This window comes from Salvelinus namaycush, chromosome 15 (genome assembly GCF_016432855.1).
Source record: "Salvelinus namaycush isolate Seneca chromosome 15, SaNama_1.0, whole genome shotgun sequence".
NCBI classification, from domain to species: Eukaryota; Metazoa; Chordata; class Actinopteri; order Salmoniformes; family Salmonidae; genus Salvelinus; species Salvelinus namaycush.
The window spans coordinates 35,144,222-35,163,221 of record NC_052321.1 but is presented as its reverse complement, the minus strand read 5'-3'; positions in this window follow the sequence as shown (position 1 = coordinate 35,163,221).

Here is a 19,000-nt window from a genome sequence, read left to right as displayed (position 1 = left end):
TGGGAACACAGGATAAACATACACACTCTGCACCGCTTATTGACTGGAGACGTAATACGCTGAAAACAGGTCCCCAGTGGAATGACAACAACATGGCTGCTTGTTAAAGAACAGATGGAGAGAGAGAGGGACAGAGACACTTAACATTGGTACATTCAGAAATTACTTTCACCTACAGTAACCATACAAACTCAGCAACAACAAAAAAACGTCCCTGTATCAGAACCCTGTCTTTCAAAGATAATTCGTAAAAATTAAAATAACTTCACAGATCATCATTGCAAAGGGTTTAAACACTGTTTCCCATGCTTGTTCAATGAACCATAAACAATTAATGAACATGCACCTGTGAAACGGTCGTTAAGACACTAACAGCGTACAGACGTTAGGCAACTAAGGTCACAGTAATGAAAACTTAGGACACTAAAGAGGCCTTTCTATTGACTCTGAAAAGCACCAAAAGAACGATGCCCAGGGTCCCTGCTCATCTGCGTGAACGTGCCTTGGGCATGCTGCAAGGAGGCATGAGGACTGCAGATGTGGCCAGGGCAATAAAATGCAATGTTCGTACTGTGAGACACCTAAGACAGTCCTACAGGGAGACAGGACAGACAGCTGATCATCCTCGCAGTGGCAGACCACGTGTAACAGCACCTGCACAGGATCGGTACATCCGAACATCACACCTGCGGGACAGGTACAGGATGGCAACAACAACTGCCCGAGTTACACCAGGAACGCACAATCCCTCCATCAGTGCTCAAACTGTCTGCAATAGGCTGAGAGAGGCTGGACTGAGGGCTTGTAGGCAACAACGTCACCTATGGGCACAAACCCACCATCGCTGGATCAGACAGGACTGGCAAAAAGTGCTCTTCACTGACGAGTCACGGTTTTGTCACACCTGGGGTGATGGTCGGATTTGCATTTATCGTCAAAATAATGAGCGTTACACTGAGGTCTGTACTCTGGAGCGGGATTGATTTGGAGGTGGAGGGTCCGTCATGGTCTGGTGCGTTGTGTCACAGTATCATCGGACTGAGCTTGTTGTCATTGCAGACAAACTCAACGCTGTACATTACAAGGAAGACATCCTCCTCCCTCATGTGGTACCCTTCTTGCAGGCTCATCCTGACATGACACTCCAGCATGGCAATGCCACCAGCCATACTGATCTTTCTATGCGTGATTTCCTGCAAGACAGGAATGTCAGTGTTCTGCCATGGCCAGAGAAGAGCCCGGATCTCAATCCCATTGAGCACGTCTGGGACCTGTTGGATCGGAGGGTGAGGGCTAGAGCCATTCCCCCCATAAATGTCCGGGAACTTGCAGGTGCCTTGGTGGAAGAGTGGGGTAACATCTCACCCCAAGAACTGGCAAATCTGGTGTAGTCCATGAGGAGGAGATGCACTGCAGTACTTAATGCAGCTGGTGGCCACACCAGGTATTGACTGTATTTTTTTATTTTGACCCCCCATTTGTTCAGGGACATATTATTTCATTTCTGTTAGTCACATGTCTGTGGAACTTGTTCAGTTTATGTCTCAGTTGTTGAATCTTGTTATGTTCATACAAATATTTACACGTTAAGTTTGCTGAAAATAAACGCAGTTGACAGTGAGAGGACATTTCTTTTTTTGCTGAGTTTACTTTGAACACCAACCGCCGCCAGCTTTGAGTAAGAAATCATAAATGTATCGACGTGAAATGCCTGGGTTCGCCGGGGATCTCTCGGTGAACAGGGCAGCCCTGGAAAGGGGGTTGGGTCTTTTCGCGGCAAGCTTTTAATGCTCTGATTGTCCGAAATGATTCCAACAAGTCTTCTACTGTTGTCCTTCTTTGTAGTTGTCCGGTATCCAGGACTGATGCCGGTAGTTTCATTGTAAGGTGTTTCAGTCCCCCTCAAAGTGGAAAATGTATCATCGGAAGCAGAGTCCACTCTGAGCGGACTACATCCCAAATGGCACCCTATTGCATGTCTCCAAGAAGGAGTGAAGTTGCTCACTCAAAGAGACTGCTGGCTCGAAATCATGAAAATAATAGTCTATCAGGTTTGCTGATTGTATGTGCCGAGATATCGTAATATCCGCTTGAGTCAAATATTCCACCAGGAGGTATCGAAACGTCTGTTTCCCAAGGGGTCCTATGGACAGACTCCTTGTGGATGACTGTGTTGCAGGCAGTGTTAGGAGAAGACAGTGTGGTCAGTGGAGATGGCACGGTTACTTGTGACCACGATTGGATGTGTTTCCAATCCATCAGTGGGACCAAATGATCCATCAAGTCTACTCCGAGTAGCAGGTGTTCAGTGTCGAGGCTGGTAACATACACAGGGTGAACAAGCGATACGTTTTGGAAGTTTAGTTTCAGCATGAGTCGCATTGTGAGAGGCAAGGTAGTCTGAGTGAAACCATCGTTTTAATCAACGTTTTTTAGGGTTCACAGCCCTTTTGAGATCATTGACACAATGTTTGAGAAATGAGTGATATTGTCGAGCCCGATTCAATTAGCGCATAACAGGTTAAGCAGTTCTCCAGAACTGTTTCCAGGTAGCAACTTTCAGAGTTGCATTTTGTGGTCATATTCCCCACAAAGTGGAGTGAATGTTTGCAATGGCGTGATGTGTCATTTGTGTTCATGGTGAAAACAGATCGACTTATCGGAGTTTGAGTGGAATTGCCTATTGCAATGTGGGTTACCTTGTGTGTTATGACATTTGTATCGGAGTCTATTGTCAAATCCTGTGGGCTTGTTTCTGGATCGAGCTGGCATTGGATTGTTTATAGTGTTCATTTCGGTGTCCCTGTTCTCTGCCAATTCCACGCCTAGTCATGGTGACTTACCTTTTTCCTCTTTGTCAAATTTTTGGCGCTTTAGTACTTCTGTACTTTTGGCGCTTTTGTATTCAACGTTCACCTCAACATGTAAAGCCTGTCAGTACCCGTAGCATTCGGGTAGCCATCCAAGGCGTCCTCTATGTCTGCTAAGAAGTTATGTTTGGCTTCCCTGGAACGGGTTCAAAGGTGTGGAAGTTTTTGACGATTTTGTGAAGGCGTTCCGTGCTAACAGCGCGGAGAGGGTTGGCTTCATCCTGAGGGGAATTTTTGGCTGATAGGCCAAGAGGAGAAACCAAGCTTTGGCTTTGTTGGCGAGGAGGCGACATATTACTCTGTCCTGAATGGCCAAGAGGAAAACATCTGAGGGACATCTGACAGAGGTAAAGTCTGAAACCTTCTGTCATCTTCACTCCTTTGTGTACCAAGCTCCGGATGCGAGCATGGTTGCTTTGTTGGGTAGTCACGCTGTAGCGTGTGACTGTTCTGGAGTTCCTCCAGGTGGTACCTAAGGGTGGTATTTTGCTGCATAGCGGAGTCCACTTGGGCGCTTAGAGTACTTAATTTAGACAGATGAATGTTGCACTGTCTCTGTTCGGCCTCATACTTATCTGTCATGGTCTGCAGGGAGAGGTCTTGAGTGCTGAGCAAGAGATTCAGTGATGAGATTTCTTCGTTTGATTGGAGATCATTTTTTTCATCTTCCTCACCTGGGTTCTCTCATCATTCATTTGGTCAGAGACTTCAATGAGTTCCGTTGTTTTGTCATTCAACTTGATCATTGTGTTCATTAACTGTTCGTCTTGGTCTGCAACTTTTGGACTAGAACATTATTGCTTTGAGTGACGTTCATCAAATCTGCATGCATGTTATCAAGTTGCACGCCTCTGTTTGTAGCTAACTCGTCAGATTTATCTAATTTGGCGTGGACTTGGTCGTATTTATTTTTGGCTAAATCGAGTTGTTCCTGTAGAAGACGATTTTGTTTCTGTAGAAGATGATTTTGTTTCTGTAGTAGACGATTTTGTTCAAGAGTTAGTACTCGTTCTTCATTATACGTTTTTTTCTATTTCTTTTAAATGTTCCCTTCTCAAACACAGTTCTTCGGCAAGCTTAATCTTTTATTTTTCGGTTTTTGTCATTCCTTTCCTGGTTCTCTCCACCTGTCCCTTCATTCTGCTGTGCACTGCGGTACAGGACCGATGGCTTAACTGGAGAGAACCTTTACAAGGCCTGCACCTGATGGTTTATTTTGTAGGGTGTTTGTCTCAATTTCTGCAGTTTTTTTTGCTTATGGCATTGTGATCTACATTCTTAGCCCTTTGGCATAGTTTGGATATATATCGTTGCTGAGGTCAGCGATCAATCTTTCCATGGGTGATGGTTCACTTATTACCGGGGGAATAGGGGGCACCCCCTCTGATAGCTTGCTCATTATTATTATTTTGTTTTGTAAAGTTTGGATTTTGACTCGGGTTCTTTATAGAACCACAAATGTTCCATTTAGAACCTTATGATCATGGTTATTTATTTACTGTAACTTTAAAAAAGGCTTCTATATAGCACTAAATAACTCTTATTTGGCACTATATATAACCTTTTTTGTGTGTGTGTAGCTTCAACTTTAGGACTATGTTGTCCAGGACAGGAGCAATAATATTTGTCTAAAAATCTATCTGAAAATCACCATTATTGGCTTGTATCACAGCAAGCACAGATACTGTATCGGCATATTGTAACACGATAATGCTTCAAGTTTGACATCTTGCTGATATTGTGAGGGCCTATACAGTAATTTTGTAGTTATAGGTGTCAAACCACACATCCATGACACTGATCGTGCCTTCTGCCCCAAGGCTTTAAGATTCTCCTATATCACAATTTTCCTTATCTGGACCCGTATTCATAAAGCGTCTACAGGATTTTGGATAGTTTACTATCAGTGCTTAAACGCCAGCAGGACGAGACACTTTGTCAAGCAGCTGACAAGACATCTGTGATGCATTGTCTATCTGTGATGCATCTTCAGGAGCTTCAGGACTATGGATTATTTTATTATACATTTTAGAACTGGCCTATTTCTGAACAACAAAATGAAAACTATTGTGACGTTCTAATCTTTGAAAAGGATGAGAAAGAGATAAGAAACAAGTCACCACAGAAATCCAAGTGGTTTTGGATCGATATTAAAGATTTCACTCTGTCCGGGAATAACAATGTTGGTCTGAAAATCAATCTGAAAATCACAAACATGGGCTTGTATTGCTGAAAGCAAAAATCCCTGCATATTGTTACACGATAATGCTTCAAGTTTGACAGTTTGCTGATATTGTGAGGGGTATACAGCATGTTTTTGTCATATGTGTCGAGCCACATAGTGATTGTTCATTCTGCTACAAGGGGTTTAAGATTCTCCTATACCACATACTGTAAAACTTGAATTAATGGCTTTCTCAAATAACCGCCTGTCCCTTTTAATAGCTGAACAATGGCACAAAATTTCAGCAAATAAACGCCTGTTTCAAATAAACACTGTGTCTAAATTAATTGTTTACGAGGTTACCATGAATTACCATGAATTGTTTTATGTTAGATTTTTTACATTAAATAAGTCAGAAATGACTCGAGAAAATGATGGCAATAATCCGTTTTTATTGCCAGTCAGAAACTGCTAGCCAATGGCTGCTAACAGCTGAGAGTACAGATCCTCAGAAATCGAAGAACTGCCGAAAATGCACCATCGAAGAGAATAATTATTCTGTCAAGGATAAGTTTATTTTCTTGAAAATGGAACCATACTAAGACAAAGGAAACGTGACACAGTGTGTAAATGATAACACATTAGTGTAAGAAATTAATAAATTAATAAAAAGTATGGAAGTGAATGCTGGAATTAAACAATTAACTATGCAAATTAGCAAATGCTGTGTGCAATAAGGAAATAGACACCTGGCTCAAATAGAAGCCTGTCTCTAATAAGCGCCTGTTGTGTTCAGTGAATCAAGCGAATAAAAGCAAAGTAGAAGTTTTACGGTAACTTCTATTATGATCAGGGCTCGTATTCGAAAAGCGTCTCACAATAGGAATGCTGATCTAGGATCAGGTCCGCCTGTTATTTACGATGATTTAAAATGCAAAACTGATTTTAGATCAGCAGTCCTACTCTAAGAAGCTTTATGAATACAGGCCCATATTATCATAGATGTACTGAACTCTCATTCGTACCCTGTTTAAATCCTCCAAACAGAATACATACTTATATTTTAAGACATTTATTTCTCAAGAATATCTATCGATTCGTCGTGTCTTTGAAAACCTTAGCAGAGCAGTATCATGCAACGCTACAACAGATATTATCCTTCTGGTACATTCTTTTTCTGTTCATCACAGCAAATCCGGTCATGTTACTCAGAGGCAACAAACATGCCTTCGGCTTACAACACTCGCAGATACAGCACACATGTACTTCTCTCTGCTCGACAGCACAAATGCCCTGTGGGTCATGTTCATGTGCATCCAATGAGGTGAAAAGCCTGTTTCGCTGTGTTGTGTTATCATCTCCTGCGGTTTATTTCTTCTGCATCCATACTTGTGTACTCATTCAATGAGAAACAAAATGATTTTCGCCCCCCTTGAAAGGTATTATTTTGACACTGATTCATGGTGTTGAATTCAAACATGATTTGTGAGCTTACCCTCCTACTGCTAGATGAGTGTATATGCTTGTGTCCCAAATGGCCTCTTTTCAATATATAAGGCATTCATTTCAACCAAAGCCCTATGGACCCTGGTAAAAAGTAGTGCTCTACATAGGGAATAGGGTGCCATGTGGGACACAGTCTATATGTTAAGAATTATGCAGTTCTGCTGTGGTGTGATGATGTTTTTATTGGAATATTCTGCGCTGAGAAGTCAAGCGGATAAAACTGGTATGGAGATCTGTTGTGGGTCTGGTTCTGTATGCCTGTTTCCTACTGGAATATGTCACACTTCCTTTAAAAAAAATTATTAGCAATTAACCCTTCATTTTACAGCCCGATAATTACTAGGTTATAACTAGGTAAATACCTAGTAACAAAAAGTAAATACATAAACTATTCAGTCCTAAGCGTACTTACTAGGACCCAAGCAAGTACTACTTACTAACTGAATTAAGGCCGTTGGAAAAGCATTCCTCATGAAGCTGGTTGAGAGAATGCCAAGCGTATGCAAAGCTGTCATCAAGGCAAAGGTTGGCTACTTTGAAGAATCTCAAATATAAAATATTTTTTGGATTTGTTTAACACTTTTTCGGTTACTACATGATTCCATATGTGTTACTTCATAGTTTTGATGTCTTCACCATTATTCTACAATGTAGAAAGTAGTAAAAAATAAAGAAAAACACTGGAATGAGTAGGTGTGTCCAAACTTTTGACTGGAAATGTATATATGGGCCAGGCCATTCTAATCGACCTGGCCCGGGTATCCTGGAAGGATATTGACCTCATCCCGTCAGTAGAGGATGCCTGGTTGCCTGGTTGTTCTTTAAAAGTGCTTTCCTCACCATCTTAAATAAGCATGCCCCTTTCAAATGTAGAACTAAGAACAGATATAGCCCTTGGTTCACTCCAGATTTGACTGCCCTTGACCAGCACAAAAACCTGTGGCATACTGCACTAGCATCGAATAGTCCCCGCGAAATGCAACTCTTCAGGGAAGTCAGGAACCAATACACACAGTTAGTTAGGAAAGCAAAGGGTAGCTTTTTCAAACAGAAATTTGCATCCTGCAGCACTAATTCCAGAAAGTTTTAAGACACTGTAAAGTCCATGGAAAATAAGAGCACCTCCTCCTAGCTGCCCACTGCACCAAGACTAGGAAACGCTGTCACCACTGATAAATCCACGATAATCGAGGATTTCAATAAGCATTACTCTACGGCTGGCTATGCTTTACACCTGGCTACCCCAACCCTGGCAAACAGCTCTGCACCCCCCACAGCAACTAGCCCAAGCACTCTCCCGCTTCTCCTTCACCCAAATTCAGACAGTTGATGTTCTGAAAGAGCTGCAAAATCTGGATCCCTACAAATCAGCTGGGTTAGACAATCCGGACCCTCTCTTCCTAAAATTATCCGCCGCCATTGTTGCAACCCCTATTACTTGTCTGTTCAACCTCTCTTTTGTATCGTCTGAGATTCCTAAAGATTGGAAAGCGGTGACGGTCATCCCCCTCTTCAAAGGGGAGACACTCTAGACCCAAACTGTTACAGACCTATATCCATCCTGCCCTGCCTTTCTAAAGTCTTCAAAAGCCAAGTGATCAAACAGATCACCGACCATTTCGAATTCCACCGTACCTTCTCATCTATGCAATATGGTTTCCGAGCTGGTCACGGGTGCACCTCAGCCACGCTCAAGGACCTAAACGATATCATAACCACCATCAATAAAAGACAGTACTGTGCAGCTGTCTTCATCGACCTGGCCAAGGCTTTCGACTTTGTCAATCACCGCATTCTTATCGACAGACTCAACGGCCTTGGTTTCTCTAATGACTGGTTCACTAACTACTTCTCAGATAGAGTTCAGTGTGTCAAATCGGAGGGTCTGTTGTCCGGACCTCTGGCAGTTTCTATGGGGGTGCCACAGGGTTCAATTCTCGGGCCGACTCGTTTCTCTGTATATATCAATGATGTCACTCTTGCTGCGGTTGATTCTTTGATCCACCTCTACGCAGACGAGACCATTCTGTATACATTTGGCACTTCTTTGGACGCAGACGAGGGTGCAGAGCTGCTAACAAACCTCCAGACGAGCTTCAATGCCATACAACACTCCTTCCGTGGCCTCCAACTGCTCTTAAATGCTAGTTAACCTCTCTGCGCTACGGATCCCTTTAGCGGGATCATTTTCCTAAACAACCGCTGAATTGCAGGGCGCAAAATATTACTAAAAATATTTATAATCATGCAATCACAAGTGAAATATACCAAAACACAGCTTAGCTTGTTAATCCACCTATCGTGTCAGATTTTGAAAATATGCTTTGCAGCAAAAGCAATCTAAGCTTTTGTGAGTGTATCAATCAATGCTAGAACAGTTAGCCTTATATTAGCTTGGTTAGCTTGGTCACGAAAGTCAGAAAAGCAATAAAATTAATCGCTTACCTTTGATAATCTTCGGATGTTTGCACTCACGAGACTCCCAATTACACAACAAATGTTATTTTTGTTCGATAAATATTACTTTTATAACAAAAAAATCGGTCCTCCTTTTCCTGTAGTCCACAATCATCTCCTTAGTCTTGTGCTAGTGATGTGCTAGTTACGGCTATTTAACAGTATTATGGCCTTGAGATAGAAACAGTTTTTCAGTCTCTCGGTCCCAGCTTTGATGCACTTGTACTGACCTCGCCTTCTGGATGGTAGCGGGGTGAACAGGCCTTGGCTCAGGTGGTTGTCCTTGATGATCTTTTTGGCCTTTCTGTGACATTGGGTGCTGTAGGTGTCAATGGAACAATGGCGCTGACAGAGAGGGCTGCCATGCTTCTAGCTCTTAGGAAACCTTGCAGTATTGTCTTTTTTTAAATTGTGATTTCTTCCATTTTTAGCCCAGAAACGTTTTTGTGTTACTACATACAGCCGGGAAAAACTATTGGATATCAGAGCAGCAGTAACTCACCACACTACCAGCGTTACGACCCGGAATATGACTTTCCTGAATCAGATCCTTTGTTCGTACCCCCCAGGACAATTGAACTGATTCCAGAGGCCGACCCAAAACACCTCCGGCAGAGGAGTGGTACTCGGAGTGGTCTTCTAGTTCGACTTACTCGCTAATGTTCAGTCTCTGGATAAAACAGTTGACGAGCTCAGGGCAAGAATTTATTTCCAGAGAGACATCAGGGATTGTAACATACTCTGTTTCACGGAAACATGGCTCTCTCGGGATATACTGTCTCAGTCCGTCCAGCCAGTTCTCAGTTCATTGCGCAGACAGGAATAAATATCTCTCCGGGAAGAAGAAAGACGGGGTGTATGTTTTATGATTAACGACTCACGATGTGATTGTGATAACCTACAGGAACTGAAATCCTTTTGTTCATACGACCTAGAATATCTCACAATCAAATGCCGACTCTATTATCTCCCAAGAGAATTCTCTTCGGTTATTGTCAAAGCCGTGTATATCTCCATTCAAGCCGATACCACGACGGCCCTCAAATAACTTCACCGGACTTTATGCAAACTGGAAACCACATATCCTGAAGCCGCATTTTTATTGTAGCAAATTTGCGGGAAAAGGCTGCCATTAAGTTTGTAGTCAATCATCAAGTTTGTAGACTACACAACAGTAGTAGGCCTGATTACCAACAATGATGATACAGCCTACAGGGAGGACGTGAGGGCCCTGAAAGTGTAGTGCCAGGAAAATAACCTCTCACCCAATGTCAACAAAACAAAGAAGCTGATCGTGGACTTCAGGAAACAGCAGAGGGAGCATCCCCCTATCCACATCGACGGGAGCGCAGAGGAGAAGGTAGAAAGCTTCAACTTCCTCAGCGTACATATCACTGACAAACTGAAATGGTCTACCCACACAGGCAGTGTGGTGAAGAAGGTGCAACAGTGCCTCTTCAACCTCAGGAGGCTGAAGAAATTTGGCTTGGCACCTAAAACCCGCACAACCTTTTACAGATGGTGTCAGGAGATGATGTGGTATCTGACCACTAGAGACAACAGTGAGTAGGTCCATCCAAATGTTGAAAGTCTGAATCCAGCGATATAAAGTTTAAAAAATATATTTTTGTTTTAAGCCTAGTTACTACCTAGTAATTACCGGGCTGTAAAATGTAGGGTTAAGATAGTGTAACACTGTTCACTGAGCCTGTCACATATCCTTTTGACTAATTTGTAATGGGTTGATTACTGTTAAAGATGTAATTGATTAAGTCTACAAGATGAGGAGCATTTTGTATAAATACCAATTGTTTCATGCATCTGTGTCACCTGCAGTACTTCAAATAGCTAAACCATGAAATTAGAATGAACCTGTTCCACTCAATCTTATTCTATGGGATAAACCACTCACTCATGACACTCATTTTGCTGAGTCATGTAAGTTGTGATCAATCCAACAAACTTTTACACTGAGACCCATTCTACATTGCACAATTTGGATACCCCCTCTCCAAAGACACCCCTCCACTGCAGCTCGGAATGTCCGGATTAAAAATAGTTAATTGTGGCTCCCAGGGCACTAGTGATGTGCAGGTTGACTCATAACCCTCAGTCCCCATGGTTATATCCACAGGGCGGGCGGGTTTACGGTCCTTAAATATTGTGTGCATGAAAGGCGGGTTGGTTGGGGGCGGGTTGAATAAAGAGACAACAACACCTTAAAAAAATCTATGCATGTGTAATTCTTGTGCATTTTATATCTATAGGCTACATTGAGGTTTTCCTTTCATTATTTTAGGCTATCCGGCATTAGTGCATAAGCTTTAGGGCCTAAATGAATGCGCGCCAAATAGCCTGCATGGCTATCGCCAAATGCTTTTGGGAATAGGCAGAAAAAGTCGATCCAAGGAGGCAAAAATAAAAATGTTGGAGTTTAATTCAATAAGAGAAAAGCTCTGAAATGGAGAGTTGAAAATAAAGAGAAGGGATGGCCGGAAAAGCAATGTTTGGGAAAGATTTGGTGAAGTGGTAAAAGAGGATGATAGCAATGCCGGCTAGGTTATATGTGATGATTGTGAGGCGCTATACAAATTCGACAGTCACAAAGCAGGGACTTCAAATAGGCCTATGGCACGTCAAGTGAACCGTTTTTTAGGGCAATGTGAACACAAAGCTCCCCAGGTTTGCTTGTCATCATTCCCGCAACCACACACTAGACTACTGCAACACCGTTTCATCTTCCATAACCCCTTACAGTGGTGCCACAAAAGAGAAAAGATGATGATGTGCAGGTTCATGGAAAAATCGTGCTGTTTTTAGATATTGATTAGTGATTGTCAAGCATGGGCAGACAATAAATATGTGTGGAGTTTTGTACTGCCATGATGTTCAGAATTTTTATTTGCAATATGTCAGATATAGGCTAAGAGCTTTATAAACTGTTTATTCAATTGTGGGGTTTGAATAGTGTGAGAAGACAACATATTTGGTGAATCAATAATACTAACTCTAAAAGGGTCAGTGGGTGTACAATTTTAAATGACAGATGTATTAAATCTGCAATTATTCTTCTACTATGTATTATGCCACCAATAACATTTGCATGTTAATATTATCTTCTGATTATAGTTAGTATGTCTCATCTTTTAACTAAATGCAATCTACTAGATAAAAAATAAATGTGATTAGGTATACAGTATCTGTCACACCCTGATCTGTTTCACCTGTCTTTGTGCTTGTCTCCACCCCCCTCCAGGTGTTGCCCATCTTCCCCATTATCCCCAGTGTATTCATACCTGTGTTCTCTGTTTGTCTGTTGCCAGTTTTTTTGTTCGTCAAGCCTACCAGCGTTTTCCCCCTTGCTCCTGTCTTTTTCTAGATCTTGTTTTCACAGTTTTGACCATTCTGCCTGCCCTGACCCTGAGCCTGCCTGTCGTTCTGTACCTTATGTACTCTGATCTGGATTACTGTCCTCTGCCTGCCCTTGACCTGTCGTTTTACCTGCCACCTGTTCTAGTAATACATTTCTGTTACTTCGAAACTGTCTGCATCTGGGTCTTCTCCTGAAACGTGATAATCTTGTTGTCCGATAGCACATTCTGATGGAATGGCTTGTCCTGCACTTTGTAAAAACCCAGAGTGCATTGAGTGAATGTTGGAAAAAGATGCTGGTTCCTATCTAAACATAGCAATGCGAACACAAAGAGGACTCAGGCCACAAAAAAGGTGAAGTGAACTGTCAAAGGAGTTGAGTCTTCATTCAAAGGCAAGGGCAGTATGAATACAAAGTGAACTGAGTTTTTATTTTTTTATTTTTTTACTATCTGTAGTTGTGCTATATTTATCAGCATAATAAAACCTGATAGTATTTCAACTACATAAAATATGCATCCAAGATGAACTGAAATCTTATAGGAAACATGTTGGGTCATTTCCACAGCTTTTTCTTTCCTTACAACCTGTCAAACTGATGTTATTTGGACATTTTACACAGAAAATCATTCCCCTTTTTTTCATTTTCTCCCTGGTCCCTAAACGTCTTTGCTCCGCGAAAGAAGCAGAAATGACAGAGAACTTTACCGATGTGAACTACATTGAAGCATTCATTTAATCTATTTATGACGTTATTCTGGTGAGCAAGGGTTTATTTGGTCTTTTGGGCAACATAGAGTATAATGACAGAAGAGAAGCTGTATGCCTCCAATTATAGACAGGTTGACTAACAAATAGCGTACCAAAATTTCAGAAGTTATAAGCAGAAACATATCTAAATCACGCAAAAAAACCCTGCACCTCCTGTTAAAAAATCCTTACGCTGTCTCTGACTGAAGCCTTCAGCACGTTTTCTATATTAGAGGGTTAGGGTCAGGTGCGGGCCTCAGATTTTCACTTTATCACTTATAGTTGGGTGGTTGCGGATGGGTTATTAGCAATTGCGGGCAGGTGAGGGCGAACAAACAGCTGCACCACTATATATACCACGATATACTCCCTTGGCTTCTCCCTGCATGGTAATGTCTGTTTGAGATAGCAGCAGCGCTGGCTGAATGATCTGTCTGTGTGTTTACCTAAAACAAGGACAGGGCTGGCAGTAGCTGCTTGTCTGCTTGTCTCCAGGCCCAGGCTATGTCTCAAATGGCACCCTATTCCCTTTATAGTACACTACTTTGAGCAGGGGCCCATTGGGTCAAAAGTAGTTTACTATATAGGGAATAGGGTGCCATTTGGGATGCATTCCCAGACTGCTTGGTTTAACGCTGATGCTTTCGGTACCAAATTATGCTTTAGCCATGTTACTCCATTCATCATCCTGGATGGGCCAAACCTGAAAACACAGAGCCAACCAGCAGATATGGTCAGTTTATTATTTTACTGTTATTAATTCAATGCATTTAGTGTTTGTGTACGTTTGTGTGTTTGTTGAGGGTCTCTCTGTGCAATGGTACGCTTGCTGTGGGGGTTTACTGTAAGCATTAGAGTGGGGGCAGCAGTAACGTTCTGCATTTTGTTACAGTCCAATGATAAGAATTAAATAGTTGGTTTATGACGCCTCGTTTACTCCCTTACATGATGTGTTCTCTGAAAACAGAGGCATTCAGTGCCCTTCAACAAAGTGTGCTTTTTTACAGGATTTTCTCTGTTAATAATTGTTTCCTAAATGACACCTTATTCCCTACACTACTTTTGACGAGGGCCTATAGGGCTCTGGTAAAAAGTAGTGCACTATATAGGTAATAAGGTGCCATTTGGGACTCATTCAGTATTGTGTAGTTGTTGCTATTCAGTGTTGTGCTTGGTAAGATATACTGCACCATACTGATAAGTACTGAACATTGCAAAACAGAAAAATAGAATCCAAGGTCAGTGCCAAAATCCTAAATAGATCAATTATGGTCTCCCTTCAATGCCATCAGTGGTCCATAAACTATGTCATAAAAAGGCTTTGTGTGGCCATGGCTGTTATTAGGTTTGACTGTATTAAAAACTTCTTGTGGGCAGGGGGCAGCATTTTCACTTTCGGATAAATAGCATGCCAAAATGCAACTGCCTGCTACTCATCCCCAGAATATAAGATATGCATATTATTAGTAGATTTGGATAGAAAACATTCAGAAGTTTCTAAAACTGTTTGAATCATGTCTGTGAGAATAACAGAACTTATGTAGCAGGCAAAACCCTGAGGACAAACCATTCAGAATTTTTATTTTTTTGATGTCACTGTCTTTTCAATTAGGTTTCTTAGAGACACCAGATTTCTAATGGACTTGCTTGCAGTTCCTACCGCTTCCACTGGATGTCACCAGTCCTTGGAAATCGGTTGAGGTTATTCCTTTGTGTAGTGAAGAAGTAGGGCTATCGTAAATGAGGGTCACATGAAGTAAATTATTTGAGAGAGGCACGTTATGAAAAAAGTTGCGTCAGTTTGTTTTCTTTTTGTATTGAACATAGATCATCCCGTCTTCAAATTGATCGATTATTAACGTTTAAAAATACCTAACGTTGTATTACAAAAGTAGTTTGAAATGTTTTGGTAAAGTTTACATGTAACTTTTGATATATTTTGTAGTGAAGTGGCGAAAGTTGGAAGCTGTGTTTTTCTGGATGAAACGGTCCAAATAAATTGACATTTTGGATATATATCGACGGAATTAATCGAACAAAAGGACCATTTGTGATGTTTATGGGACATATTGGAGTGCCAACAAAAGAATTTAAGGCATGATTTATATTTTATTTCTGCGTTTTGTGTCGTGCTTGCAGTGTTGAAATATGCTTCTCTCTTTGTTTACTGTTGTGCTATCATCAGATAATAGCATCTTATGCTTTCGCCGAAAATCCTTTTTGAAATCTGACATGTTGGCTGGATTCACAACGAGTGTAGCTTTAATTTGGTATCTTACATGTGTGATTTAATGAAAGTTTGATTTTTATATCATGTTATTTGAATATGGCGCGCTGTATTTTCCCTGGCTATTGGCCGGTGGGACGATTGCGTCCCACCTGCCCCAGAGAGGTTATTAATGTTATATCAAAGCTGTAAACCTATTATCTCTGTGCTGGTATAGGGTTAGGATGTGTCCTAAATGGTAACATATTCCCTATTGGCCCTGATCAAAAGTAGTGCACTATATAGGGAATAGGATGCCATTTGGGACGCAGATAGAGAGAGCGCTGTGCATATGTGTTTTTAATTGGGTCTAGGTAAGGTTGGATGTGTGCATTGGACTGTATGTGTACCGGTAGGTGTGAGGAGAGAGTTGAGAGTTGACAACATTTTTATAATATAGTGCATTAATATTTGAGCAGTGTACAAGCTGCTGCAGGTTACAGTTACAGTACTCTTCAGTCACCTTTCAGAGTACCAGTGTACCTACAGTACAAGTCAGCTCCAAGAAGACAACTTCTACTTAGAAGTTTATTCAGTGAGAAATGTTTCATAACTCATATTGCTGTTAAGCTCATATTTTGGTGCAACAATAAGATGACTATACTAATGCAGTGGTCGCCAATGATCTTCAAGGCATTCCTAGTCGATCAACACATTTTCTGTAGAAAAGCCAACGAACAATAAAGACTAAGCAAAGTGTTCCCATGAGACAAACTCCACCTACCCGGCAGACCTTCAAATCGGGGACATAATCGAGTGCACCTACTGCGCTGCCCAATCGAATAGCTCAAATCACCGTGGCTACAGATCTTCCATGACACTGGCCACAGCCAAGTTTAATAGGCTACTAGCCTACGTAAGATTTAATAACTTTTAAAATCATCACCACAGAGAGACTGTCAATGAATACAGCAAAAAGCTGCTGTTTTTATAAGTGAGTTCATGTTTAAGTTTATATTCACCACCATCACTGTTTTTATTCAACACTATTACAAAACACACTTCTCCTTACTTCCGCTCGGGCTGCAGCTGCAATGAATGAGTAGCCAAGTATCGATAGCCCTGTGTTTTATTATTATTAGCGGAGTGATCTTGACTCAGAAAAGGTTGGTGACCACTGTGCTAAAGTATCCTCAAAGTAAAAAGAGAGATACGACCACCTTGCTTGAAAATGTCTTGATACTCTGAACCGTACTTGTCAACTTTCTAATGGCCAGACCACTCTGTCTGCAGCTCCTCTGGATTAGGCTACAATAGAATCCCCTATAGCTGGTTGTTGCAGACCTCTTCCTGTCTATACAAAGACCAAGACAAATACCCAGCCATAAATTACTGTGTGACAAGGAATCAACCAATAAATCACCACATGGTGGTCTGCACGCTGAGAGTATAATTCATGTTGCTATCCTGAGGAGAGGTGAGAACATTTAAACCGGATGGAACCTCTAGTTTCTTTTTTCTTTATTTAACTAGGCAAGTTAGTTAAGAACAAATATTTATTTACAATGACGGCCTACAACCCAAGTTGCACCCTATACCCTATATAGTGCACTACTTTTGACCTTGCCTGGTATACAGGAAGTGAGTGGTGGTCTTGATGTAGCATCGCTGACATTTTAGGTAAATTGTTTTGGATAGTCCATAGTTCATCTGTAGATGCTCTATCTACTAACCCTATCCCTAACCTTAACCTTAACCCTTATCATAACCCTTACCCTAGCTCTATCCTTAATCCTTACCCTTAATCTAAACCTAACTCTAACCGTAACCTTAGCAAGCAGTTGCTTATCAACAGACAGTTTGTTGATAATATGACCATCTGTAGAGCTACAGATGGACTATCCAAATGAAGTGTGACCACATTTTGCATGTGTGAATGTTAATGTGCCTCTGGCTGTCCTCTAGGAAACACACTGTCAGTGCTGCTGCTGGATACAGAGTCTGGATACTGGCAGAAAGAGGAGAAGAGAGGAGAGTAGAGTGGAGGGGTAGAGAAGGAGAGGAGAAGAGGCTTCTGTCTTTGCCAGTCCAGCTGCTGCCAGTCTGAGTGGAACACAGCACTCGATAGCCTGTCTGCATTGCCTGGGTCACAACACATACAGTGAAGTACAGATGCACACTCTCACACAAATGAAAATACAGTCAGGTCCATAATTATTGGCACCCTTGATAAAGATAGTGTATAAAAAATTGTGTATGAAATATATAATACAAATACTGAACTATATTGTATGCAAAATAAAATTGGGAAATGATGTTATTTTATACTAATACAATTGCTCAGAGAAAGATTTTCTTTAACAAGTAACACAAAACAAATCAACTAAATAAATCAGTCAAAATGATTAGCTTCCCTTGCGAGGATAATGACACTGAGCAATGAGAGGAATATCAAGGATCTTTCCAGATCATGGATATCCTTCGTCTGCTCTTTTCAATTGGGTTCAAGTCCGGAGACTGAGATGGCCATTGCTAAATGCTGATTTTGTGATCAATTAACCATTTCTTTGTGGATTTTGATTAGTGCTTGGGGTTATTGTCTTGCTGGAAGATCCACTTACGGCCAAGTGTCAGCCTTCTGGCAGTGGCAAACAGGTTTTTGGCTAAAATGTCCTGGTATTTGGTAAAGTTCATGATGCCGTTGACCTTAACAAGGGCCCCGGGGCCACTGGAAGCAAAATAGCCCCATAACATACCTTAGGTATGAGGTACTTTTCTGCATATGTTTCTGTTTTTCAACCCCAAAACCACCACTGGTGTGCGTGGCCAAAGAGCTCTATTTTCATGCCACCTGACCATAGCACTGTTTCCAATCCAATTGCCAACGCCGTTTATCAAACTCCAGGCGGTGCTATGAAATTAGAGCTCTTTGGCTATGCACACCAGGTTTTGACTAATGTTATATTGGCCTTTACAGAAATGGCCACTTGGACAAAAAGACTCTGATAGCCCTGGTGTCGAGACAGGTTTGCCCAAAGCTTTATTCTCAATCTCAACAAAAAGACTCTGATAGCCCTTGTGTCGAGACAGGTTTGCCCAAAGATTTTTTCTCAATCTCAACCAAAGTGAAGGTTAGTTGATCATTTAATTATTTCTGATATTTGTTTCAGTCGAATGCTTCACCGAGGGGCGTAGGACAGAACATCGGGTTAGCCGGGTCACTCAACAGTGAAATTAGTGAGACACCATAGGTGGATCTAATGCAAAGCATGGCTAAAATCACTTATCTTCCCATCTCTGGTGGACATTAACTAATGTGTAAATGAATGTCCTCTCATTGTGCAGTAGTGCAGTTCTCTATCCAGGAGACGATAGGCCCTGTCACAGAAAACAGTGCTTTAATCAATAATTACATTACAATGCAGTTTGTCTCTGTTCTAACTGTAACATCCACTATGCCATTTTTCTAATCAAACTGGACATATTCTCTTAAGCTTGTAATTTGTCATTTTATTTCAAATTTTATTTGTAAATGGGTAAAATGTATTTGTTTGAAGGCATACGCAAGCAGACCAGTGTCATTATCTGGGAATAGGTCCATGGATATTGCTCATTCAATTCCTCACCAAAGTTTCTATCTTTCGAGACAATCTGCATGTAAAGGTTATCCACAGT